Source organism: Chiloscyllium punctatum, chromosome 7 (assembly GCF_047496795.1).
Source record: "Chiloscyllium punctatum isolate Juve2018m chromosome 7, sChiPun1.3, whole genome shotgun sequence".
NCBI classification, from domain to species: Eukaryota; Metazoa; Chordata; class Chondrichthyes; order Orectolobiformes; family Hemiscylliidae; genus Chiloscyllium; species Chiloscyllium punctatum.
Genome location: NC_092745.1, coordinates 25971532 through 25997564, shown reverse-complemented (window position 1 = coordinate 25997564; position 26033 = coordinate 25971532). Strand labels below are relative to the sequence as shown.

Below are 26033 nucleotides of genomic sequence, written 5' to 3'. Positions count from 1 at the left end.
GTGACAGTTCTGACTTCACTGTGTTTCTCTCTGACCCCTCAGGTATCAATGGGGACATCATCATGACCCAGTCTCCCCCAGTGCTGTCAGTGGGACTGGGCCAGACCGCAACACTCACCTGTAAGGCCAGTCAAAGCATTAGCAGCTACCTTGCTTGGTACCAGCAGCGAGAAGGTCAGAAACCCTCTCTCCTGATCTACGATGCAACAACTCGATTCACAGGAGTCTCCGATCGATTCACCGGCAGTGGATCAGGGACCAGTTTCACCCTGACAATCAGCAACGTTCAGAATGAGGATGTCGCTGAATATTACTGTCAGCAGCGTAGCAGCTACCCTCGACACAGTGACACAGAGATGTACAAAAACCTCAATACATGAAGCACTACCTCCTGTACTGACACATTCCAGAGTTATATAAAATGCATAATAATGGACACACAGTCCCACCGCCTGAACTGACATTACCCACAGTTAGATCGAAATGAAACTGAACAAATTACCCCATGCTGAGATTGTCACTGTCCACGACACACTCCAGCCCCTGTGGTGTGTCAATGCTAACTGAATGCCTCAAGTTTCCCTCTTACACTCCATGGCCACATGTGAAGTGCAGCTGCAAGATTTAACATTGAAAAATAAATTTCACAAACCTCCCGAGCCCAGCTGAAAACAACCCAGAGAGACAGAGAGAGAAAGACACATGAATGATGGAGAGACAGAGAGGGGTAGGGAGACGGTGAGAGTGAGTGAGAGACAGCCAGAGACAGAGAGGGGTTGACAGTGATAAGAGGGAAGCAGAGAGTAGAGGTTTTTGTACAGCCTCTGCACTGGGAGCTCTCACTGTGGCTTACGTTCGGTCCAGGAACCAAGCTCAGACTGAGTAAGTAAACCCCAATCCTCCGTTATTAACCCTGTCAATACTGAAATACACTTTCTAAAACACAAATGCTGAATTGTTGAAGGAGTTAGTGGGGAGCTGCAAATGAAATGGTTGATTGAGGAGCACTGTGTCTAACAGGGTGTCCAGCTGTATTTCTTTAGTTCCATTACCCCGCTTAAGCAGCAAGATATAAGTCAGACAGTTTTTCTCACCGTGTGGAGGAGCTCTGTCCATTTGCAGCCTGTGGTCCCATTCCTGCAGCATGGAGTGAAATCAGTGAGTAGCCTCCTGTCAGTCTCAGTGTGACAGACACGGACAGAGTTTGATGTGAGCTCTGGCTCCCTGTCCCAGTCTCTGATCTCACTGATCTCAGCAGCAGCAGCAGCAGCAGCAGCAGCAGCAGCACAGTGAGACACCGAGCTCCCACCTCCTCCAGCTTTAACTCTGCTCAATCACACAATCACAGAATTGTTACAGCGCACACGGAGGCCATTGTGTCCATCCTGTCTATACTGGCTCTCTAAATGAGCAATTCACTGAGTGTCATTCTCCTGCCTTCTCCCTGTCACCCTGCACATTGTTCCTTTTCAAATAACAGTCTCATTCCCTTCAGAATGTTTCAATTGAAGCTGCCTCCACCACACTCTCAGGCAGTACATTCCACACTCTAACCACTCACTGGCTGAGCATGTTTTTCCTTATTTGACTTTTGCTTCTTTTACCAATCACTTCCAATCTGTGGCCACTCGCTCTCAATCCTTTCAAGAGTGGGAACATTTTTTCCCGTTTGCTCTGATCAAACCCGTCCTGGTTTTGAATTCCTCGAACAAATCCCCTCTCAGCCGTCTCTTCTCCAGTCTATCACATAACTGAGGTTTCTCATTCCTGGAACATTCTTTGGGAGTGTTTTCTACCCTCTCTACAAAACATTGACATCCTCCTGAATTATTTACATTATCTCACCCCATCAGGATTTCACAGACCTCTATCTGGTCACACCTCAGCTTTCTGCACTTCAGGGTCCAGCCTCTCATAGTCATTGAGTTGTATGGCACTGAAGTAGACCCTTCGGTCCAATTCCTCTGCGCCGACCAGATATCCTAAACTGATTGAGTCCCCTTTGTCAGTATTTGGCCCATATCCCTCAAAATGCTTCCTATTCATCTGTACATCCAAAAGTCTTTTAAATGCTGTAATTGTATGCGCCACATTCACTTCCTCTGGCAGCTTGTTCTTTTTCTGCACCGCCCTCTGCAAGAAAATGTTACTCCTCGGATCACTTTTAAATCTTCCGCTCTCCTCTTAAACCTATGCCTCCAGATTTGGACTCGCCCATCTTAGGGAAAAGACCTTAGCTGTTTACCAAATCTGTGCCCCTCATGGTTTTTTAAATCTCTGTGAGGTCACCTCTGAGCCCCAGACTATTCAGTCTCTCTCTCTTGCTCAAACCCTCCACTCCTAGCAAAATCCTTGTAAATATTTTCTGCACCTTTTCCAGTTTAATAACATCCTTCCTGTGCATCTGAACTGCTAGGGCTCTGTTCGACAACACTCCCCAGGGTGCTACTATTAATCCCCAGGGTCCTACCATGAATCCCCAGGGCCCTACCATTAATCCCCAGGGCCTTACCATTAATCCCCAGGGCCCTACTATGAATCCCCAGAGTCCTACCATTAATCCCCAGGGTCCTACCATTAATCCCCAGGCCCTACCATTAACTGTGTAAGTCCTGCCTTTCCAAAATGCAACATCTTGCACTTATCTAAATTGAACACCATCTGTCACTCCTCAGCCATTGGCCGAACTGATCAAGGTCCTGCTGTACTCTGAGATACTCTTCTTCATTATCCACTTCACCACCAATTTTGATGTAATCTGCAAACTTACTAAACTTACCTACTATATTCACATCAAGATCATTTATTTAAATCATGAAAATAGTAGACCCAGTACTGATATTTATGGCACATTGCTGGTCACAGATTTCCAATCCAAAAAGCAGCCCTCTACCAACACCCTTTGTTTCCTACCTCAAGTCATTTTTTTATCCAAATGACGAGCTCACCCTGGAACTCATGTGATCTAACCTTCCTACTCAGTCTACCATGGCTAACCTTGTCAAATGCTTTGTTCAAATCCAGGTGGACAATGTCAATTGCTCTGACTTCATCAATCTTCTTTGTTTCCTCTTCAAAAAAACTCAATCAAGTTAGTGAGAAATGATTTCCAATCCACAAAACCACATTGACTGTCCCTTTATGTACTCCAGTTTCCTCCCGCAGTCCAAAGATATCTAAGTTAGATGGATTGGTCATGCTAAATTGCCCAAAGTGTACAGGAATGTGCAGGCTAAGTGAATTAGCCATCTTTAAGGGGACCTATTCACTCCCTAGTTACACTTTTGCCCTTTTCTTATTTACAATATTTCGACCACTACTGTCTCAAAACAGCCAGGAATTGAGTGCCATTCCACAAATATACCTCGACTGTCCCTGAACTACGAGCTTTATGATTCACTTCAGGACTTTGCTGCAACCTTTAACCCCAGTTCATTCACTCTGATGTGTTCTTACCCAACGGAAGTCTGTGTTTTCCCAAGTGAATCATTTCGAATCTGGATTCCTTTTCCATGGTCAACCTCAAACTTATGATACAATGATCACTCTTCCCTTAATATCCTCGCACTGACACTTGATTTACTTGGGCCTCCTCATTCCCAAGATCCAGGTGTAACAGAGCCTCCTTTCTCATTGGACTGGAAACACACGGCTGGAGAAAGTTCACCTGAGCACCCTCTCACAACACTGGCCCCTCTCTGCCCTTCACAAGAATACTATCCCAGTCTATGAGGATAATTAAAGCTCTTCCCCTCCCCACCCCCCCCCCCCGCCTCCCCAGCCACCCCATTTATAACAACTCTATGTAGTGATTTGACAGACCCTGTAAATTTCTTGCAGATTTGTTCTTCGACTTTCCACTTGATGTTGATCTTTGGACTGCACTGAGGATTCCGTGAACCTTGGTGTTTCTCTCTGATATTCCCCCCTGACTCCCACAGCCCTACCAAGTCAGTTTAAACTCTCTCCAACAGCAACAACAAATCATCCCATAAGGAACTCAGTCGCAGCTCTATTCAGGAGCATCCCATTCAGTCTGTAACAGGTAACATATCGCCCACAGCCAGTCGCAATGCCCTAAGAATCTAAAGCCCTCCCTGCTAGACTCTCTTTCCAGTCTCTTATTCATCCGTCTTATCTTCCTGTTTTTATTTTCACTTATTTGGGGCACTGGGAGTTATGTGCACATGACCACTTTTCAGCTCCTGCTCTGAACTCCCTCCCGAAGTCCCTAAATTCTGACTGCAGGACCACATCCCCTTACTGCCTCTGTCACTGGGACCGATGTGGACCCCGACTGCTGCCAGTTCCCCCTCTCCCCTCAGGGTGCTCTGCAGCCGCTCAGTGACATCCTTGACCCTGGCACCAGGAAGACAACACACCATCCTGGATTTTCATCTGAAGCTGCAGAAACACTTATCGATTGCACTCACTCTCGAATCTCCTCTCACTATCGCACTTCCGGTCTTCCTTGTGCCCCCGTGTACAGCTGAGCCGTCCCCATGGTGCCATCGACTTGGCTCTGGCTGCACTCCCCAGATGAACCATCATTCTCATCAGGATTCTGAACTAAATCTTTGTTGGCGCGTGGGATGCACTTGGGGATTCCTGTGGTAGCTGCCTGGTCCGTTTGGAATGTCTGCTGCTCCCCCACTCCCTCTCTCCCTGCATACTCTGAAGCTACAGAGTGACCACATCTAGAAACGTGCTCTCCACGGAGCTCTCAGCCTCACGGACTCTCCGCACTGGCACCAGCTGCTGCTCAAGCACCGAAACCCGGAGCTCCAACTGCTGTCACTGACCACACTTCCGATACACATGGTATTCCAGGAGCTGGGAAGTATCCTGAAATTCCCACATAGGTGCACATTCTCTCCACTCTTTGGTCATCTCTTGGCAAAGTTCTGATGCTAAACAGCTCCAGCAGGACTCACAGTCCAGTGGGTTCAGTGTTCCAGGGTTTTGGGGAAACTCTCCAGAAGACTTTAAGAAATAGGAGCAGAAATCAGCCATTCAACCCATTGAATCTGCTCTGCCATTTGATCTTGGCAGATATGCTTCTCAACCCCATTCTCCTGCCTTCTCCACAGGAACGTTCAATCCCCTTAACAATCACGAACTTATCTATCTCTATCTTAAATTTACTCTTCCCTCTGTAACAATAAGTTCCACATATTCACCACCCTCTGGCTGAAGAAATTCCTCCTCATCTCAGCTCGAAAGGGTCGGCCCTTCATTCTGAGGCTGTGCCTTGGTTACCTAGTCTCTCCTGTTTTCGGAAACATCTTCTCCGCATACACTCTTTCCAGGCTGATCAGTATTCCGTAAATTTCAATAAGATCCCTCCTCATCCTTCTAAACTCCATTGAGTACAGACCCAGAGTCCTCAATCACGCCTCATATGACAAGCCCTTCATCCCCAGGATCATTCATTTAACCTCTCCAATGCCAGCACATTGTTTCTTAGAACATGGCTCCCAAATCTGCTCACAATATTCCAAATTCAGTCTGACCAGAGCCTTTCACAGCCTCAGCAATACATCTCTGCCCTTGTATTCTGGCCCTATTGAAATGAATGCTAACATTTCATTTGCCTTCCCAAACACAAACTGGACCTGCCTGTTGACCTGAAGTGAAACCTGAATGAGGTTTGTGCTTGAGATTTCCAAAGCATTTCCTCATTTAGAAAACAGCCTTTGCATCTCTTCTTCCTACCAAAGTGCGTAATCTCACATTGTAACACATTGTATTCTATCTGCCCCTTCTTTGCCCACTCTCTGAGCCTATCCAGGACCTTTTCAGACTTCCCACTTCCTCAACACTACCTGTCCCTCCACCTATCTCATATCGTCTGCAAGCTTTGCAACAATGTCTTCACTTCCTTTATTCAGATTGTTAACGCATGACATGAATAGTTATGGTTCCAACATTAACACCTGCAGAACTCTGTTAGTCACCAGCTGCCATTTTTTCTCACCCTCTGCTTTATATCATCCTACCAGTCCTCAGTCCATGCCAGTACCTTGCCCCGAACTCTATGGGCTCGGACCTTATGTCAAAGGCCTTCTCGAAATCCAAATAGATTACATCTTCAGACTCTCCTTTGTCTGACTGGCTGGGAGCCGTTGCGACTGAACAGGACATTGGTTCGGCCAGTTTTGGAAAACTGTGTGTAGTTCTGGTTGCCCGGCTGTAGTAAAAATGTTGTGAACCTTAAAATGCTTCAGAAAAGATTTACAAGAATGTTGCCAAGGTTGGAGGTTTTCAGCAATGGGAGAGGTTGAAAAGGATCTATTTCCCCTGGATTGTTGGAGGCTGAGCGGTGACCATTTTGTGGTTTATAGAAGCATGAGGGGCATTGAAAGGGTGCGTAGAGAAGGTATTATTTTCAGAGTTGGGGAGTCCAGTTCTAGATGCATAGGTTGAAGGCGACAGGGGAAAGATTTGAAAGGGGCTGAAGGGGCAACTTTTTCACGTGGTGGGTGGTGTGTGTATAGAATGAGCTGCCAGAGGAAGTGGTGGAGGAGGGTATGATTACAACATTTAAGAGGATGGGTACATGAATAGGGAGGGTTTAGAGGGATATGCGCAAAATGCTGGAAAATGGGACTAGCTTAATTGGAGGTTTGTTAAAGAGATATCGAGCTCCATCCCACTTTTCAGCTCTTGCTCCATAAGCCTGCGGTTTCACTGTTTCAAATGAATATCCAAGTGTTTTTTTTTTCAATATGATGAGGTTTTCTGCCTCTCCAACCTTTTCAGACAGTGGGTCCCAGATCCCACGAGCCTCTGGCTGAAAACAATTACTCCACAATTCGCCTCGAACTTTGTCTCCAATTAATTTCAATCTCTCCCCATGGTTATTGCCCTCTGTGCTGATGGAAATCAGTCCTTCCTACCCACTCTATCCAGGCCCCTCATCATTTTCTATACCTCGATTAAATCTCCCATCAGCCTCCTTATTCCAAAGAATACAATCCCAGCCAAACCAATCATTCCTCAAAGCTAAAACTCCCCATTTTTGACAAAATCCTCCTCTGTCCCCATCACAAGTGGGATCACAGCCTTCCTGTAATGTGGTGACCAGAACCGTAGACTGTTCTCTCACTGTGCTCTAACTGGGGTTTTATACAGTTCCAGATTAAACAAACTCCTTGCTTTCACTGTCAACCAATAATGAGATAAGGGAGGCAATGATCTAGTGATATAATTACTGAACTCTTAATCCACAGATCGAGATAATGTTCTGGGAAAAGGGTTAGAATCCTGCCACAGCTGATGATGGAATGTGAATTCAATAAAAAAATCTGGAATTAAGAGTCTAATGATGACCATCGTTGATTGTCAGGAAAAAAGCCATCTGATTTACTAATGACCTTTATGGAACGAAACGGTCATCATTACCATGTGACCCCAGACCCACAGCAATGTGGTTGACTCTAAACTGCCCTCTGGGCGATTATGGATGGGCAATAAATGCTGCCGATCCAGCAATGCCCTCATTCCATCAAGGGAAAAAGAAAAACAGTTTCTCCCATGTGTCTTCTTAACCACCTTACTGACCCGCATTCATTCATCACCATGGCCACATCGTCCACCTCCACTCACATGTGACTTCCAGGTTCAAATTGACAAGAGACATTCCTTCGATATCTGAGAAACAGATAGAAACATCAACATAGGAGGCCATTCAGCCCCTCAAGCCTGCTCCACCATTCAATATGATCATGGCCAATCATCCCACATAGTCTCCGTTCTTGCTTTCTCCACACATTCTTTGATTGTTGAAATATATCTCATTCCTTCTTGAACACATACTGCATCCAATTCCCTCATGCTGGAAAAATGGATGAGAATTATTGGGTTGTTGTTTTTTGACCAATGTGGACACAATGGGCTGATGGGCCTTTTGGGTCTCTCTGACTCTTTGACTCTATTATATTATGAATAACTGGGTACCAAGGACTGGCCCCTGTGGTACCCCAACTGGTAACGACCTGTCATTCAGAAAAAGACTTGTTTTTCCTGCCCTGTCTCCCAACCAGTTCTCAATCCATGTCAGTACATGACCCTAATCCTCTTGTTCGGTAGGATTTCCCTGATTCACTTGGACATATTTCATCATTACAGCTCTTTGCCTTCCTCAGGTCCTGTTCAATTTTAATCCTGCATTTTCTATCCTACTATCAGCTTTCTGCAGGTTTGAACTCGAGATAACCAACATCACCTTCCCTGTTTGGTCTTCCCTACACTGGTTGCCTTTTGACATCCCAGGCTAAGAGTTTAGATTTGGGTTTCCCACCCTTACTCATTGTGGGAACCGATTCTGAATGATCTCTGTCTTGTCACTTGAGGGCTCCCACTGCCCTGACACTGATTTCCCATCATGTCACTGGTTCCAGTCCACTTTTACTAAATTACCAAAACATTCAGTAAAATGAAAACTTTTACACTTGCTCCATGGTTCTCCAATTCCATCCCTAATTTCAATCTCACTTAGTTCTGATCACTGTCACTGAAATGATCGCCATCTTTTAGTTCTCCCAGCTGCCCATATTCATTTCCCAAACGATGGTCCAAAACTGTCCCTTCTCTTTCACCATCACCTTCTCAGGGGCAATTAGGGTGAACAAAAAATTCTGCTCCTGCCAGTTAACTCATATCACAAGCATCAATTTAAAAAATGTAAATTCTTTTGTATGGTTTATTAGGTATTGGAGACAAATATTCAAACATTTTATCAGTGAATATTCTGAGAATTGAAATCCCTTTGAACGGCAGGGATTAAAATTGTTTCTCTTGTCTTTCAGGCCGTGACAACGCTCAGCCAAAGCTGACCCTGCTGCCCCCCTCCCCGGAGCAGGTCGAGGCCAAGGGCACTGCCACCCTGGTGTGCCTTGCCAATCACTTCTATCCCGATGAGCTGGAGGTGCAGTGGAAAAAGGATGGTGCAGTCATTTCGGACGGGGTTCAGACCAGCAACTACCTGCGAGCTTCGGACAGCACCTACAGTGTCAGCAGCCTGCTGACCCTCTCTGGGTCTGACTGGGAGTCCAACGCTCGCTTCTCCTGTGCCCTCACCCACGTGACCCTCCCCTCTCCCCTCAGCAAGAGCATCAGGAGATCAGAATGTGTGTAGAGTGTTTGAGAAAGTCCACAGAGGAGACACAACTTTAAACAGAACAGGGCTGAGCTGGCAGGACAAAGGTCATTGTCAGCACTGAATTTCAACTCTCTTCCTTCTCAGGACTGGCTCAGAGACACTTCTGAGGTTCAGGAGTAAAGGTAGTTCATTGGGACAGTGTAGATAGAGTTTACACTGTGTCAAACCCCATGTTCTCCCTGCTCTGGGACTGTTTGATTGGGAGAGGGTTGATTTGTGATGCCAAGTAAAATCTCTTGAAGTTGCTGAAGGCTGTCAGCTGTACAAAACAATGTGAACCTTCGAAATTTCTGCTTCAATAAATCAGATCTCCTTCCTGCTCAGCAGTCAGTTCCAATTTAAGGTTTTTGTCACTATTTGAAGGGCAGGATTCTCATGCTATTGAGAAAATCTCCACAAGTGTTTTCCTCAAAAGCCATTGTAGCTGTGAATTTGTGCAGCTTCCTCTGTCTGGGCTGTTAATTTCAGTCTGTTTTCTGTCAATGTCAGTCTGGAAAAGGGAATAAAGATGAAGAAGATTCAGTCTCTGTCTCTGTGTGCTTTGGGAATGGACCACTCCATTCAGCTGATTAGCTGCATGTCAGCATGACATTGTCACAACTGGCGACGTGGCCTGTCAATCCGTGGTAGATGATACTGACAGCCAATCAGCAATCAGTTTCAAATAATCCAGTTGGTCTGGAATCTGTGGAGGTTACAAGATTCCAAACAGAATAGAAACTGAAAGCTGTTGGGATTCAATAATTACAATCTGAGGCATTCCATGTTCACTCTCTGGTCTAAACTCAGGTGCTGGGATCGCACTGTGCACTCTCTGCTGCATACTGTGTTGCACCTGAAATGATCTGACGCCAACCATTCACACTGCAGACTGTGTGTCCCTCTGAGTGAGTGTACTACATAATGCTGCCTGTAGGTGTCACTCTGAGTGTGGGTGTGTTATTCAAAGAGACACCTACAGGCAGCTCGGGTTGTGTGCATGTTAATCAGTGCTGCCTGACTCCATTGTGTGTGTGTGTGTGTCTCTGAGTGTGTGTGTGTGTGTGTGTGTTATTCTGCACTGCCTGTAGGTATCTCACTAAGTGTCAGCGTGTTACTCTGTGTTGCCTGCAGGTGTCTCTGAGTGATGGATAGAAAATAGGCTTTGTGATGGGGATTGAAGATTAGGCCTTAATCCTCTCAAATCTCAGATGAAGAACAATTTAGCCTGAGATGGCAGCTCATTGAGGTGGACAAAGTTAAAAATCACACAACACCAGATTAGAGTCCAACAGGTTTTTTTGGAAGTACAAGCTTTCGGAGTGCTGCTCCTTCATCAGGTTGCGAGTGGGGCAGGATCATAGGACACAGACTTTGTCATGAAATTGAAATGGCAGCTAAGAAAGGTGAATACTGTGAGTGTGTTCTCAGTAAGGGAGGGATTTCAGAGGCAGTGCACACTGTGCTCCCTAATGTGCTCCCCAATTACAAGGAGCCGGGGTCATTGCAGATGTGGTTGTCTGCTCAGCCAGTGCTGGATAGCCATAGTCGTATTTCAAGCTCAATTAACCCTAAACCAGGTGCAGCAATATTACCTTCCAGGGAGGGAGCTGTCTGAGTGAGGGAGGTTGAATTCTTGCAGCCCTGAGAGTGATTGCAGTGGATTAATTAAGGGTGCTACCACCATGAAGGTGTGACCATCTCTCCCTCTGCCTCAGCTGTGACGACCCTCAGGGTTAAACTCACCACTTGTCATTTCTGTTTGTAATGAGCGAGTGGGGGGAAGGGGAAAGTGAGGAATGATGATGCTGGAGATCAGAGTTGAGAGTGTGTTGCTGGGAAACCACAGCAGGTCAGGCAGCATCGAGGAGCAGGATAATCAATATTTTGGGCATAAGCTCTTCATCAGGAATGAAGGGAACGTCAACCTCTCCCAAAGGTAGCACAGGCTGGATCGACGGGGCCACAAGAGTAAGCTTGGGGAGATTGAGGGTGACAGAAGGAGGGGGTTGGTTGGCAGGTTGTTATTCAGAGTCAGATACTAGAGTATCAGTCCTTCTGACACTCCCCTTTTTATCTGTCAGCCAGGACTCCCTGATTGGACACGGTTAACAGCTCATCAGGGAACTCATATTGTCAGAAAAAATGACACATTTATCAAACAAGGAGTTCAAGAACTAAACGACACTAGACAAAATGAGTGGTTTGAATGATTTCATTTCAGACATCACCAATTTGGCCCAACAAGTCCACACCGACCCACTGAAGAGAAACTCCCTAAGACTCATTCACCTGCCCTATCACTCGACATTTCCCCTGACCGACACATTCCTGAACACTGTGACAATTGTAACATGGCCAATTCACCTAACCTGCACATATTTGGATTGTGGGAGGAAACTTGGAGCACATGGAGCAAATCCACACAGACACAGGGGGAGCGTGCAAATTCCACAAAGACCTGGGGCTGGAATCGAACCTGGGTCACTGGTGCTGTGAGTTAGCCATGCTAACCACTGAGCCACCATGCCACAAATTTTAAAAAATGCCTAAAGAGTTGAGCTTTTGTTAAGCTCCGTGAGCCTGACGTGATATAAACTATAAACATGCAATCCTCTGTCAGGGAAGGTCGTGCAGGGTGGAAAACTTACAACCTTTAAATATCATAACATTCAAGGATCTGGGATAAGTGCAGGAAATTGGGATGAGAGTGCCTTTAGTGGTAGTTATGTTGGTACAGACTCAATGGGACAAAGGACCATTTCTGCTCTGTATCAATCTGTGCTCCATGTTGAGAGGGCAGTGCAGGTTAACGGTGACTAGGTGAGGCAGTTCTAAGATGGCAAATACATGATCAAGGGTCAGAGGAAATGGCTCAAGCTTCAGTGAAGGCCCAAGTAAGTGCTTGGGAGGAGGGTCAAGGCTAATGGAGACAATGTCGATGGAGACTGAACGAGGGCACAGGGTGCTGGCTGGCATCTCATTGTGTTGCAGTGAGGCATGTGGGGACAAGAGGTGGATCGTGTAGGGAGGGAGTGCAGTTTCAGTTAAAATGTAACCTTTGTCAGCAGGAGCATGACCTTCAGCACCAGGGGGTGTCCCTGACTGTGCCAGGCTCACTGGCTGCTCTCTGTGTGATTCCACACAGCCACCCGTGTGGTCACCACGCAAGGTCTTGCTTGTGTCTACACTACCATTTACACCACCGTCTGCACCACCATCTGTACCCACTGTCTGAACCCAGCATCCGCAGCCACTGTCTAGTCCCTCTGTTTGCACCCACCACCTACACCCACTGTCTACACTGCTGTCTGCACCCTCCATCTACACCTCCCATCTTTCTGCTGTTGTACGATTGTATCCAATGATTCCATTGAGATTACTGCACCCGAAGCCTGAATTTTAGAACCGGCAATGATTGTCTTCTAACCCTGACCTACAAAGTCTGTGTTCCACATTGGGCTGATTAATATTAATTACTGGATGGTATTTGATTTCTGTGATGGCAGGCCTGACGTATAAGAAGAGGTTGAGTTGGTGAGGATTGTGTTCACTGGAGTTTAGAAGAATGAAGGAAGGGAATCTTGGACAAAGCTATAAAATTGGAACAGGACGAGACAAGTTAGATGGAGAAAGGCTGTTCCCAATGGTGGGGAAGTCCAGAACCAGGGCACATGGTTTAAGGTTAAGGGGTAAACTCTATAGGACAGAGATGAGGAAAAATGTTTTCACCCAGAGAGTGGTGAGCCTGTGGAATTCTCTGTCACAGAAAGTGGTTGAGGCCAAAACATTATGTTATCAAGAAAGGTCTTGTGGTTAAAGAATCAAGTGATATGGGGTAGGGATGGATTACAGTAATGTGCTCTATGACCAGCTTCAATCATATCGAATGGCATAGCAGGCTGGAGGGGCCAAATGACCTTCTCTTGCTTCTATCCTCTATGTTTCCACATCATGTAAAATAGATTGCCAGGTGGAGGGCACTCTGTCAGATGGGTAAGTATCCATTCACAGATTCCACCCACACCACACCCCTTCCATTTTAATTGGGTCCACTCCCTCTCTTCCCATGTCTTTGTTATCTAACCAGTGACCACACCTCCCCTTCACCACCCCGGCAGGGACCTGTGCTAATAACCCATCGTTTGTTTTAATTTGCTAACTGAGTGATGTGATGGTGGGGTTTTCAAAAACAGGAAGAGCTGAATTCTTATCAACTTTTGTGCTGATTTTTTTGTGTGCCTCCGTCAATATGGGTGACACAGCACTGCTGCCTCACAGAGCCAGGGACCCAGGTTCGAGAGTCACACAGCGTAGAGATAGGCCCTTCGGCACACCATGTCAATGCTGACCAACAAGCACTCAACTACACTAATCCCATTTACCTGCAGTCGTCTGGAGCCTACCATGCCCTGGTATTATAAGTGCTCATCCAAATGTTTTTAAAGGTTGTGTAATTTTCAGCCTGCACCACCCTCTGAGGCAGCATATTCCATACATCTACCACACACAGGGTCAAAAAATACTTCCACCTTAATCTTATAACCTCTGGTCTTAAACAGGTCTGGGTGAGGAGCGGAGGCTGCAGAACAGTGTGAGAGGTCAGGAGTGGAGAGAGGGAGAACAGTGTGAGGGTGAGGAGTGGAGGCTGGAGCAGGAAGACACTTGTGTTCTGGAAAGCAGCACAAATAGCGGAGAGATCCAAGAGCTGATAGGAATAGACTCCATGCTTCCTAACAGTAGCTTTATGGTGGGAAAGAGAATAAATCAGGAGATAATGAGGGCCTGGAACAAAGGCTGCTCATTCATTACAAATGACTTTTATCCTTGTTGATTATTAATAGTCAAATCTTTCTTTTTCATTCATTGACAGGATGAGGGTGTCACTGCCTAGGACAGCATTTATTGCCCACCTCTAATTGCCCCAGATGGCAGTTAACAGTCATCCACATTGCTGTGGGATTGGATTTCCATGTAGGCCAGACCAGGGAAGGATGGCAGTTCCCTTCCCTAAAGGACGTTTATAAACCAGATGGGTTTTCCTGACAATCCACATGGATTAATGGTCATTGTTAGACTCTTAATTGCAGACTTTTTAATTGAATTTAAATTCCCCCATCTGCCACGGTGGGATTTGAGCCTGTGTCCCCAGACCCATATCTGTGTCTCTGTGCATTAACCTCAGAAGGTTAGTATGTAGGTACAGCAAGTCATCAGGAAAGCACATTGAATATTATGGTGTAGTGTGAGGGGAAACTGAATGCAAGACTTCATTGAAACAAGCAAGATTCTGAGGGTCCTTGACCAGGTGGATGTGGAAAGGATGTTTCCTCTTGTGGGAGAATCCAGAACCAGGGATCACTGTTTAAAATTAAGGGAGAATCCATTCAAAACAGAGATTCAGAAACATGTTTTACTCTCAGAGATTGTCAGTCTTTGGAATTCCCCTCCTTAAAAGGCAGTGGATGCAGAATTTAGAATCCATCCAGTGTGGAAACAGACCCTTCAGCCCAACAAGGCCACACAAACCCTCCGAAGAGTAACTAATCCAGATCCATTTCCCGACCCTATATTTACCCTAGGAAGAGGTAGATAGATTCTTGATGACTGAAGGGATGGAACATTATCAGAGAATGTAGAGTTGATGTTAAAATCAGATCAACCACAATCGTATTGAATGGGGGAGGAGGTTCAAAGGGCCGAGTGGCCTACTTTTGTTCCTTACCCATATGTTGCCTCACACACCTTCGCACAAGCAAAGACTGCCACTCGTATTTTCTACCTGCAGATTAAGCTGCTTGTGCAATAGGCCTCATTGGACAGTGTGTTCTCCAGCCTTTCACTGTGAGGTTAAAGATAATGGTCCCATAATCAATCCATTAACTCTATGAGTTCGTTTATTTAAAGCAATAAAATAAATCGCAAGTCATGAAACAGACGTTACAGTAAGCAATAATAGGCAGCACGATGGCTCAGTGCTTAGCACTGCTGCCTCACCATGTCAGGGAACCGCCTCAGGTGGGTCTGTGTGGAGTATGCACATTCTCTCTGTGTCTGCGTGGGCTTTCCCCAGGTGCCCTGGCTTCCTCCCACAGGCTAAAGATCTGCAGGCTCGATAAATTGGCCATGTTAAATTGCCCAGAGTGTACAGGGATGCGCAGGCTCGGTGGAGTAGCCATTGGAACAAACAGAGATAGGATAGGGGTCGAGATAGAATGACCTTCGGAGGGGCGGTATGGAGTCAATGGGCTGAATGGCCCACCGCCACACTATAGGGATTCTGTGTTACAAATGCAAGTTCCTTCTTTCCATTCTTGCCCTGAAGCATGTGGTTCTGTCTCATATCCACTCAAGAGATGGCAACCCTTTGAAAACAGGAGCAGTCTCTATTCTTTAGGAAAGTACTTCTTCCACTCTGTGTCCTTCACAGCCTTGTAGACAGCAACAATGAGATCGGGAAATAACCTAAAGCTATAATCTTCTGGACTCTTCATTAAAATGTGGAACCTGAAAAATACAATTAATGTCCAAGTCAATGAAGATATTTCTCAGCAATTCCTAAATGCTGAGTTTTAGTACTCAGCAGGCCCCAGGAGTCAAAATAACTGAGTAGATCATTGCTCTGAATTACTCATAAATGTCACCTTCACATTTCTGGAGGCTTTGATCAAAAAGGCTGCTTACTCCTCTCCAAAATACAGCTTAAAATCAACTCAAACTCCCAACCATCCAGCTGAGAGCAGTGCCCTGTACAAACTGGAAGCTGCTCAGTGGGAGCACTGTCACCTCTGTCTCAGAAGTTTCGGGGAGTCTATTTTGATCATAGAGTCCTTCAGCACTGGAGGCTGTTCAGGGGATGTTCCCCTGACTGATCCCAGGAATGAAAGTGCTGTCCCACGAGGAGCAGTTAATGAGCTTGGGCTTGTCCTCACTGGAGTTCAAAAGAATGAGGAGGGATCTGATTGAGGGATAGAAAATGTGAAAGGGGATTGAGAAGGTGGATGTTGAATAGATGCTCCCCCTTGTAGGACAGTCTGGAACAAGAGGTCATCGATATCGAGTGAGAGGAGGTCGGTTCAAAACTGAGCTGAGGAGAAACGACATCTCCCAGAGGGTTGTGAATCTGTGAAAGTCAATGCCCCAGAGAGCAGTGGAGGCAGAATCAATCCACAGGTTCAAGAAAGATGTGTTTCTGATGAAAAGTGAGATAAAGAGCGATGGGGAGCAGGCAGGAGAGTGGAGTTGAGAGCAGGATAAGATCAGCCTTGGTCCTGTTAAATGGCAGAGCGGGCTCGAAGGGCTGAATTGCCTCCTCCTGCTCCTAATTCCTATGTTGAACACACAGTCAAGGCTGACACTGCAAAACTGAGGGAGCTGTTGTCTTTCAGTGAGATACAAAACCACTGTCCTGCCACAATATATGGAACTGCACTATCTCCCCCAGTGACAAGTGCTGGAATTTAAATTCAAATCACAAAGCAAGCCTCATTAATGGTGTCTACGATATTGATCCCTGATTGCTGTCCAGCCTCAGCCTTACCCAGTCTGGACTTCATGTGACTCCAGCCCCACAGCAATCTGGTTAACCCTTGGGTGCTTTCTGAGAGGCCACAGCAAGGCCAGCAGTTCAAGGGCAATTTGTCTTGGGTAACAAATACTGATCTATGCCAGTGACACCCACCTCCCAGAAAACAGAATGCAACAGAGATTGGTGTCAGCCAAAATTGTCAGATCAGACTCTCAATGAGATGGGGAGATGGTTAAAAATGAATTCCGCTCAGTATGGAACAGGTTCCCACTTGTTAACAAATTGTCACTGACAAAATAAGTGAGAGAAAACAGAAAACTAAAGGTGAGAACACTCAACTGTGGGAATATCAGTGAAAATTCAGGCAACTGAAGGAAGATATGAAGAACTGCAAAAGAAGACAAAAAGGAAGCAAGAGTTACAGAAAACTTATTGAGAAAGATACCTGCAAGGGGTCACAAGAATAACACAAATGTTTTACATGAAAATTAGAAACTCAAGGGGGCGCCTGTGCAATGTGAGCCCTTTAAAAACAAACTGGGAATTCCATGAATGAGCCTAAGGGAATGGCCGATATGTACAATAATTAGTCGTGCCAGTCTTCATAGTCAAAGAACGGGATAATGCAGCTTCCATTCCAGGGAGGTTAGGAATGAATGGAAGACTGGAATTCACAAAACTTGATACATGCCAGAAAGCAGCATTGGAGAGTGAGCAGCTCTAAAGGCTGACAGATCTCCAGGACCTCAGGGGTTTAAAGGAAGGGGGAGGGGGGGAGAAATTTCAGAAGCTTTTCCCATCAGCTTCCAAAGCAGCAACCATTCCTTTAATTTGGAAAGTGTCTTGCTGTAACTCCACGGGTTCAAGAAAGAAGAGAGAGGGAACCGAGGAAATTATATACTGGTCAATCTAACATCTCTTTTGAGGGTTTCATTTGAATCTATCATTAGCAGCAGAAAGAATGAACATGTGGAGAATTGGAAATAGCCCACATAGATTTGTGAAGGGTAGATTCTGACGAACAAACCAAATGCATTGACCAAAATAGTCGATTGGGCAAAAAGTCTCATCAACTTTCACGAGTACTCGATAATTTCCCACAATACAGTCTGCTGATCAAAGTTAAAACCCATGGGATTGAAAATGAATGTTTGACTTGGTTATGAGGCTGGGTTTGTGATATACGACAGAGAAAGAAAGAGACGAGTGGTGTTCCACAAGGATTCTGTGGTGAGGCCTTAACTACTTACTGTATGTATTAATGAGAATCATAGTTCCAAATTGACACAAAGACTGATGGAATAGTAAGCAGTGCAGATGGTCTTTTTTGTTTAAAACTCACTCTAAAACCATGGTTGTTGCTGTCTAGGCCAGTATTTACAACACATTCTGTGTTGCCCTTGTGACTCATGGAATCATCATACAGTGTAGAAGCATGCCATTCAGCCCATCACATCCACACCAACCCACCGAACAACATCCCATCTGGACTGACCCCATTCCTGTACTGCAGCATTTCCTATGGTCATCCCACCCAGCCAACACATCCCTCGACACTATTTGCAATTTGGCATTGCGAATCCACCGAACCAACACATCTATGGACTGTGTGGAGGAAACCCACACAGACATGGGGAAAATGTGCATCCTCCACACAGACAATTGTTTCACGGTGAAATTGAACCCAGGTCCCTAGTGCTGTGAGGTAGCAGCACTAACCACTGAGCCACAATTCTGCCTTTTGCATGGTGATGGTGAGCTGCCTTCTTGAACCACTGCAGTCCATGTGCTGTAGATAAACCCACAATGCCCTTAGGGAGAGAATTTCAGGATTTTCATCCAGCGACACTGGAGGAGCAGTCATATATTTTCAAATCAAGATTCTCTGTGGATTGGAGGGGAACTTGTTTTTGATAGTATCCTGTGTCCTTCTACATGGAAATGATTGTGGATTTGGAAGGCGCTGTCTCAAGAGACTTGGTATGAATTCCTGCAGTGCATCTTGTAGATGGTGCACACGGCTGTTACTGAGCATCAGTGGTGGAGGGAGTGTATGTTTATCGATGTGGTGCCAATCAAGCAGGCTGCTTTGTACTGGATGATATCAAGCTTCTTGATTGTTTTTGGAGCTGCACCCATCCAGGCAAGTGGGAAGTAACCCATCACAGTCCTATCCCAAAACTTGACTGATCTTTTCTTAATTCATTTACTGGATTGGGCATCACTTGCTATGTCAGCATTTATTGCCCAGAATCAAGTGGGGTGGCACAGCACTGGGAAAAGGTTTAATTTCACCCTCGGGCAACTGACTGTGTGGAGTTTGCACGTTCTCCCTGTGTCTGCCTGGGTTCCCTCCAGGTGATCTGGTTTCCTTCCACAGTCCACAAATGTGCAGGTTAGGTGGAATGGCCATGGGAAATGCAAGGTTATAGGGGAGTGGGTCTGGGTGAGATGATCTTTGGAGAGGCGGTTTGGGCTGAATGTCCTGTTTCCACATTGTAGGGATGCGATGAATTTCTTCACTCAGAGGGTTTTGAATCTTTGGGATACTCATCGATACTTAGGCATTTGAATAAATGCAAGATAGAGATAATACACATGTGGGGAGGCAATGAGTTAATGGTATCATCACTAGATTCTTAATCACAAGAACCAAGTAATGTTCTGGGGGATCTATGATCACCGTAGGACAGCACGGTGGTACAGTGGTTAGCACTGCTGTCTCACAGCACCAGAATCCCAGGTGAGTTCCTTTTATGGAGTTTGCACATTCTCCCTGTGTCTGCATGGGTTTCCTCCGGATGCTCTGGTCTCCTCCCATAATCCAAAGATGTACTGGCTGAATTGATCATGCTAAATTGCCCATGGTCAGGGGTGAATATGGGGAATGAGTCTGGGTGGGTTACTCTTTGGAGTGTCGGTGTGGACTTGTTGAGCCAAAGGGCCTGTTTCCATACTGTGGGGAATCTAATCTAAATCCTGGCAGTACATGGAGTGGAAGTTAAATTCAAAAAGACTCTGGAGTTAAGAGTCCAATGACAACCATTGTTGGGGGAGAACCCTGTCGGGCCCACTAATGTCCATCAGATTGTTGTCCTTGCCCATACTGACTGACATATGACTCCAGATCCACAGCAACATAGAATCATAAAATCCCTACTGTGTGGAAGAAGGTCATTAAGCCCATCAAGGACAAGCAGCATCTCACCCAAAACCAGCCCCCTGTCTAACCTTACACTTCCATGGCCAATCCAAATAACCTGCACATCTCTGGACTAAGAGAGGAAACTGAGGCACCCAGAGGAAACCCATTCAGACACAGGGAGAACATTCAAATTCACATAGAAAGTTGCCTGAAGGTGGAATCAAACCCAGGTCCCTGGCACTGTAAGGAAATGGTGCCAGCCACTGTGCCACCCATTCCTCATCTCTGACCTAAATGTCTAACCCCTTATTCCCAGATGGGACTCTGCTTTAGAATCCCCAGGTAGGGGTTCATCCTTCCAAACTCTACCCTGTCAGGGTCCTGGAGAATTTGAAATGTTTCAGCGAAATCTCATCCCAGCCTTCTGAATTCTAGGGAATCCTGACCCAGTCCCCTCTCTCAATCATTAGACAATCCCTCAGCCCGTCACATGAACTGTGGCTGGGTTTGATCATCTCAGTAAGAGTTTCAAGGGGGGAAGGAGAAAGAAAGGCTCTTTCTGCTTTGAATCGATGCTAAAAACTGAAAAAGCAGGAAAATATTATAATTAAATATTGTTCACATACTCTTACTTTTCATCAAAGTGCTGGGTGAGGTGTCTTATGAATTTCACGAGGTCACTGGTGGAGTCCTTATATTCTTTATTCTTGCCTTGTCCCTTGTTCATGTCATTGAGGAGAACGGAGTCAACCGAGAAGGAAATGAACAGCAGAGTTTGTTTTCTCTGTTGATTAAATTCACCTTGCTTGCTCCTCTGAGCATCTGAAGAAAGGGCGAGGTTCTGAAAGTGTATGTTTTCTAATAAACCTGTTGGACTATAATCTGGTGTCGTATGATTTTTGACCTTGTCCTCTGATCACATTCAGGTTATTCCTACGGGCACTGCATGTTCTTGCTTCTCCAGGCCAGGAGGTGGCGATCTTGACAATGAATTTCACAATGGTCTCCATCAGAGAGGACCCACAAATCAGGGACAGTGACCAGAGATTACAGGCTCCTCAGTCCCAGACCCGAGCACAACGGGCCCCCTGGCATCGCAGTTACCGCTTGTTGCGTCCCGGACCCTGTACATAATGCAAATGGTGCAACTGATCCTTCTGATTTTTCCCAACCTCACCAGGTCTCCACAATCGTTGAGATTCGTTAAATGCAGCCTTTGCCAATCAAGGACCCTGACTGATGGGAAACAGATTGAAATGGGTCAATAATACAGTGTTGGGGAGTTACAGACACAGATTGCCAAGTGGAAAACTGATGCTGTGGCTCTAACAGAGACAGTCACAGCGGCAACCCCCAGAGATTGGGAAAGTAACACTGACACATTTAAAACTGTATTATCACAAGTGAGAATTCAAACAGCCACCCACTCCGTCACACGGTGTTGAAGATGCACTGTCCTCATCAAAACACGTTTGCAAACCTCTTCAGACCATGTCAGGGGAGAGAAACATTGTAAAATGTATTATCACGAGTTAGGGTCCATTTAAAACAAGGACAATGATGTTAAATGTTCCCAGCTGTAAACAACACTGGTATATTGATGTCATTATCTTATTAAACAATATTAAAACCTCGGCCAAACATTTTCCTGCAGACAGTGCGTTTAAAATATCAAGAAGCTTTCTGCGTTGTTGGTTTGATCAGTGACGTAGAAAGGAAGCAGCAGCTGCCCCATGAACTCCAACAAAAGAATGAGAACAGGCTCTTCATACGGAGCTGGCTCCCGAGAATCCAATTCAACAGCAGGGATTAAAGAACAAGGAACAATACAGCACAGGAACAGGCCCTTCGGCCCTACAGCCTGTGCTGACACATTTTGCCCTTCCTCACTGAAACTGTCTTCACCGACAGGATTCATATCCCTCTATTCCCTTCCTATTCATGCAATAGTGAAGGTATTTCTTGAATGGCTTTATTGTGTTTTCTTCCACCCCCTCCTCTGGCAGTGTGTTCCAGGTACTCAACTCCCTTTGTGTGAAATACTTGCCTCGCACATCTCTTTTAAATGCCCCCGCACTTGAACCCCTGTTCCCCAATAATTGACCCCTCCACCCTGGGGATAAAAAGCATCATATTCTCCACTCTACATATCCCATTCACTACTTTATAAACATCTATCAGGACATGCCTCATTTTTCTGCATTCCAGTGAAAACAAACCCAGTCTATCCAAACTTTCTTCAGGACTACTATCCGCCATACCAGACAATATCCTGATAAACATTTTCTGCACCATCTTCAAAACATCCACATCCTTCTGGCAGTGTGGTGACCAGAACTGTATGCAATATTCCAAGTGTGGCCTTACTAATGTTCGATAAAGCTGCAGCATAACTTGTCTATCCTTACACCCAATGCCCCTTCCAATGAAGCCAAGCAGGCCATAAGCCTTTTTTACTGCCTTACCTCCCTGTGCTGCCACCTTCAGTGATCTGTGAACATACACACCCAGATCCCTCTGCATATCAATACTCCAGAGGATTCTGCCATTCACTGTAAAATTCCCACCTGTCCATCACCTTTCAAAATGCATCACCTCACATTTGGTTGGATTAAACCACATCTGCCATTTTTCTGTCCATGCATCCAACTGATATAATATCCTGCTGTATCCTCCGACAATCCTTCTCATTATCTGCAACCCTACCAATCTTTGTATCAACCGTAAACTTACTCATTGGATCAGCAACGCATTGCTCCAAATCATTTATGGAGATCATGAACACCACTGTTACCTGTGGAACATCACTAGTCACAGCCCTCCGTTCTGAAAACCGTTCTTTCATCGCTACCCTTTGTCTCCTGTGACAAACCTAGTTCTGTGCCCAATGCTGGCAACATTGTAGACAAGACAACTTGTGTTGTTCGGGCACATTGAAACAACTGCCTTCCAGTAACTATAGAGTACTTGCAGTACTGCTGAGGATTATGGGTAACGCCTCCTTCCATTAGCCACGAAAAAAACCGCTGTCATTCCAGTGGGAATGACCTGTCAGTTGCTTCCCAGATATTACATGGTTCACCATCGCCATCTCCAGGACAATTCGGGAAGAGTAACAAATAACCGACACGTCAACGCCCGCTCCATCCCAGGAGAAGTGAAAATAAATGGCATCCAATTCAAATGAACAAACTGGTGAGGCTTGAATTCATCTCTTTCAAAGACTGGACCCTCGCCCAGAAACAGAGCTTTGAAATGGGTGAACCTGGTTTGTCAGACTGAAAGGTGGAGTGTCCTTCGGATGAGCAGTGGGATCAGCAAAAAACTAATTATACGCAAAGATCTAACAAACAAACATCAAAGCGTGCCACCAAAGTGCAAAGGTCAGTATTTGAAGCTCCATGTCCCCATCTCCATCCTTATTTGTTGCTCTTCCCTAATTGTCCTGGAGAGGGCCGTGGTGAGCCATGGGTTTCTTGAAGAGGATCTGACAGAGGGGAAAGGTCATGTCCTCAGCCTGAGCACAACTGTCTGACCTGCTGTGCTTTTCCAGCGCCACACTTTTCGACTCCGAGCACAATTATCCCTCAGGAGAATGATCTGTGGCACAAGAGGAAACATGGGAGTCTTGGAAGGCACCGGCAGCCTGGTCAGCCTGCAGAGGGTCAGAAACAGATTTGATGAATGCGCTGATATCCTTCTGAGCTGAGATGCAGACTCAGGCTTTCAGAGCAACACAGTTTACATTGTTACTGACTGTGGCTCCATGGGCAATGCTCCTGCCTCATCGTCAAAATGGTCATCGGATTGAAAGCCACCTCAGAAATGAGAGCACAAAATCCAGGCTGAGACTGTGGTGCACTGCTGAAAGTTGCACAGTCTCTGGCTCCATCATTTGAGGCTCCATCCCCACCACACCCTGACCACCCCCACCCCCACCTCAGGGAGCTCGACAAGATCCCATTCTGAAAGATTCCCTCGGGTGTCCTGCTCAATATTCAACTCGTGCCAACAAAACAGATGTGTTTCGTCATTCGTTTACTGTCTGTGGGACCTCACCATCTTGTCCGTGAACGTAATTGCTCTGTGCTCACATCTTTGAATACTCTGAGATGATTAAAAGAAAACAGCACCAACAAGAGTTCTTTCCTCCTTTCCTCATTATCATGTAAAAGGCTTGCAATGAGCAAGTGATAATGCACACTGAGCGCAAACACTGAAGCTTCAGCTGAAAGGCTTTTTGCATCATATTAACCTGCTCCTTGGGCATTTCCTTCCAATGTCCGAGATGGTTATCAGGCTGGGATGGAGGCTGACAGATCACATGGGATCCTTCTGGCAAGGTACACAAGGGCACAGTCCAGGCTTGCTGCAAACATTGGCCTTCCTTCTGTTGAAGGGCTGGGAGATTCTCTATGGCGGTTTCTAGTGCAGATTCTCCGTGGAATTATCACAGACTTTACTGAAATGGAATGAACTCAGAGAGGAGAAGGAAATGGGAAGAATTAACCAGACAAGGGTGAGCATCAAGAGAGGTGGGATTGTGTGGAAGATTCAGTGCCATTAAAATTCCCAACAGGGTTTCACATGGAAAACTCAAATCGTTACTAGAATATAACCGGGAGAATCCTCGCTGACATTAACAGGCTGAGTGTCAGAGACCCCGAGCCTCCGGTGCCTGACTCTCTCTGAGGCATTACAGTCAAGGACTGTTCATGTATCAATAAAGGGAGACTTGGTGACATGGGGTTGCGTCATGATTAATGACCGGAGGGGTACAGATTAAAGATAAATGGCCGAATATTAAGAGGGAACGGAAGGAAACACATTTTCACCCAGAGGGTGGTGGCTGTCTGGAATTCACTCCCTGTAAGGGTGGTTGAAGCAGAAGCTCTCTCATAACATTGAAGTATTTTGATGTGCAGCTGTGATGCCAAGGCATATAGAAATACAGGCCAAGTGCTGGAACATGGAATTAGAATAGTGAGGTGGATGTTTGACTGGCTTAGGCTTATTGGGCCGAAGGGCCTTGTTCTTGTAGACCTGTTGTAGATGTCTGACTCTGCCAGGACTCCAGCAATGTGGCTGACCCTTACCTGCCATTTGAAAGGCTGAGAAAGCCACTCAGTTCCAGGACAGTTAGGGATGGGGAACAAATGTTTGCCAGTCTTGCCAGTGACACCCACATCCCAGGAAAGAAGAGACAGCCTCAGTGGTAACGCTGTCACCTGAACCTGCAGGTTTCAAGCCCCACTCCAGAGACTGGAGCACTATCCTTGGCTGGCAAAGGCAAAGATGCCATCTGCTAGATGATTGGTTAAACCACTGCCCTCTCAGAACAATGTGAATGTAAGGGCTTTCCGATCATCTCAGACAAAATGCCCGCCAGTGTTCTGACCAATACTTCTCCTATAACCAATGGCATTAAAACAGATACAGAAACAAAATCCTGCAAATCTCAAATAGAAGTGCGATGCTGGAGAAAGGGAACAGGTGCAGCCTCTGTCGGAAGAGGAGGATTAACTTTTTGGGGTTCAGTGATGTTTTATCAAAAAAGCAGCAGCATTTTATTTTATTCCATTTTACGTTGTTTTATATTATTTTGTTTATCAAATTTTAGCCCGTTTGATTGGCACCACTTCCACACACATCCTTTCCCACCACATCAACACTCAGTAACATCTGTGTGTACTAGTTACAAGATGCACTGCAATAAATTCATCAAAAGTCCTGAGACAACACCTTCTAAACCGATGATTACTTGAATCAAGATGGATAAGGGCAGCAGATACAATGGGTACATCACCCCAGCAAGTTCTCTCTAAGTTATTCACCAGTTTGACTTGGAAATATCATCACGGGGTCAGAATTCTGGAATTCCCTTCATAAGGACATTTTGGGTCTACCTACAGCACCATCTTGTCCAGGACAATTAAAGATGGACAGTTGAAAGGCTGGTAAAAGTAAGAGTATGTGTCATATGGGACCAGAAAGTGAGATTGTGATGTTTCAGTTATTCCTGGACATTGGTGTGACCACATCTCAAATAATGTGCGTAGTTTTGGTCTCCTTATTGAAGGAAGAATATAAATGCATTGGAGGTGTTTCAGAGGAGTTTTACCCAATTGATCGCTGGAATGAGGGGGCTGTGTGATGAGGAAGGATTGGAAAGGCTGGCCTTGTTCTCACGAGAGTTTAGAAGAGTGAGGGGTTTTCCT

General features: G+C 45.7%; 1 long non-coding RNA gene across 1 annotated transcript; it reads left to right on the top strand.

The window, feature by feature from the left end:
• Positions 1 to 848: 848 nt before the first annotated feature.
• On the top strand, positions 849 to 9685 carry LOC140479424 (uncharacterized). The gene is made up of 2 exons (XR_011961030.1): positions 849 to 882; positions 8811 to 9685. It is a non-coding gene; the product is annotated as an uncharacterized lncRNA (long non-coding RNA).
• The last annotated feature ends 16348 nt before the right edge of the window (positions 9686 to 26033 follow it).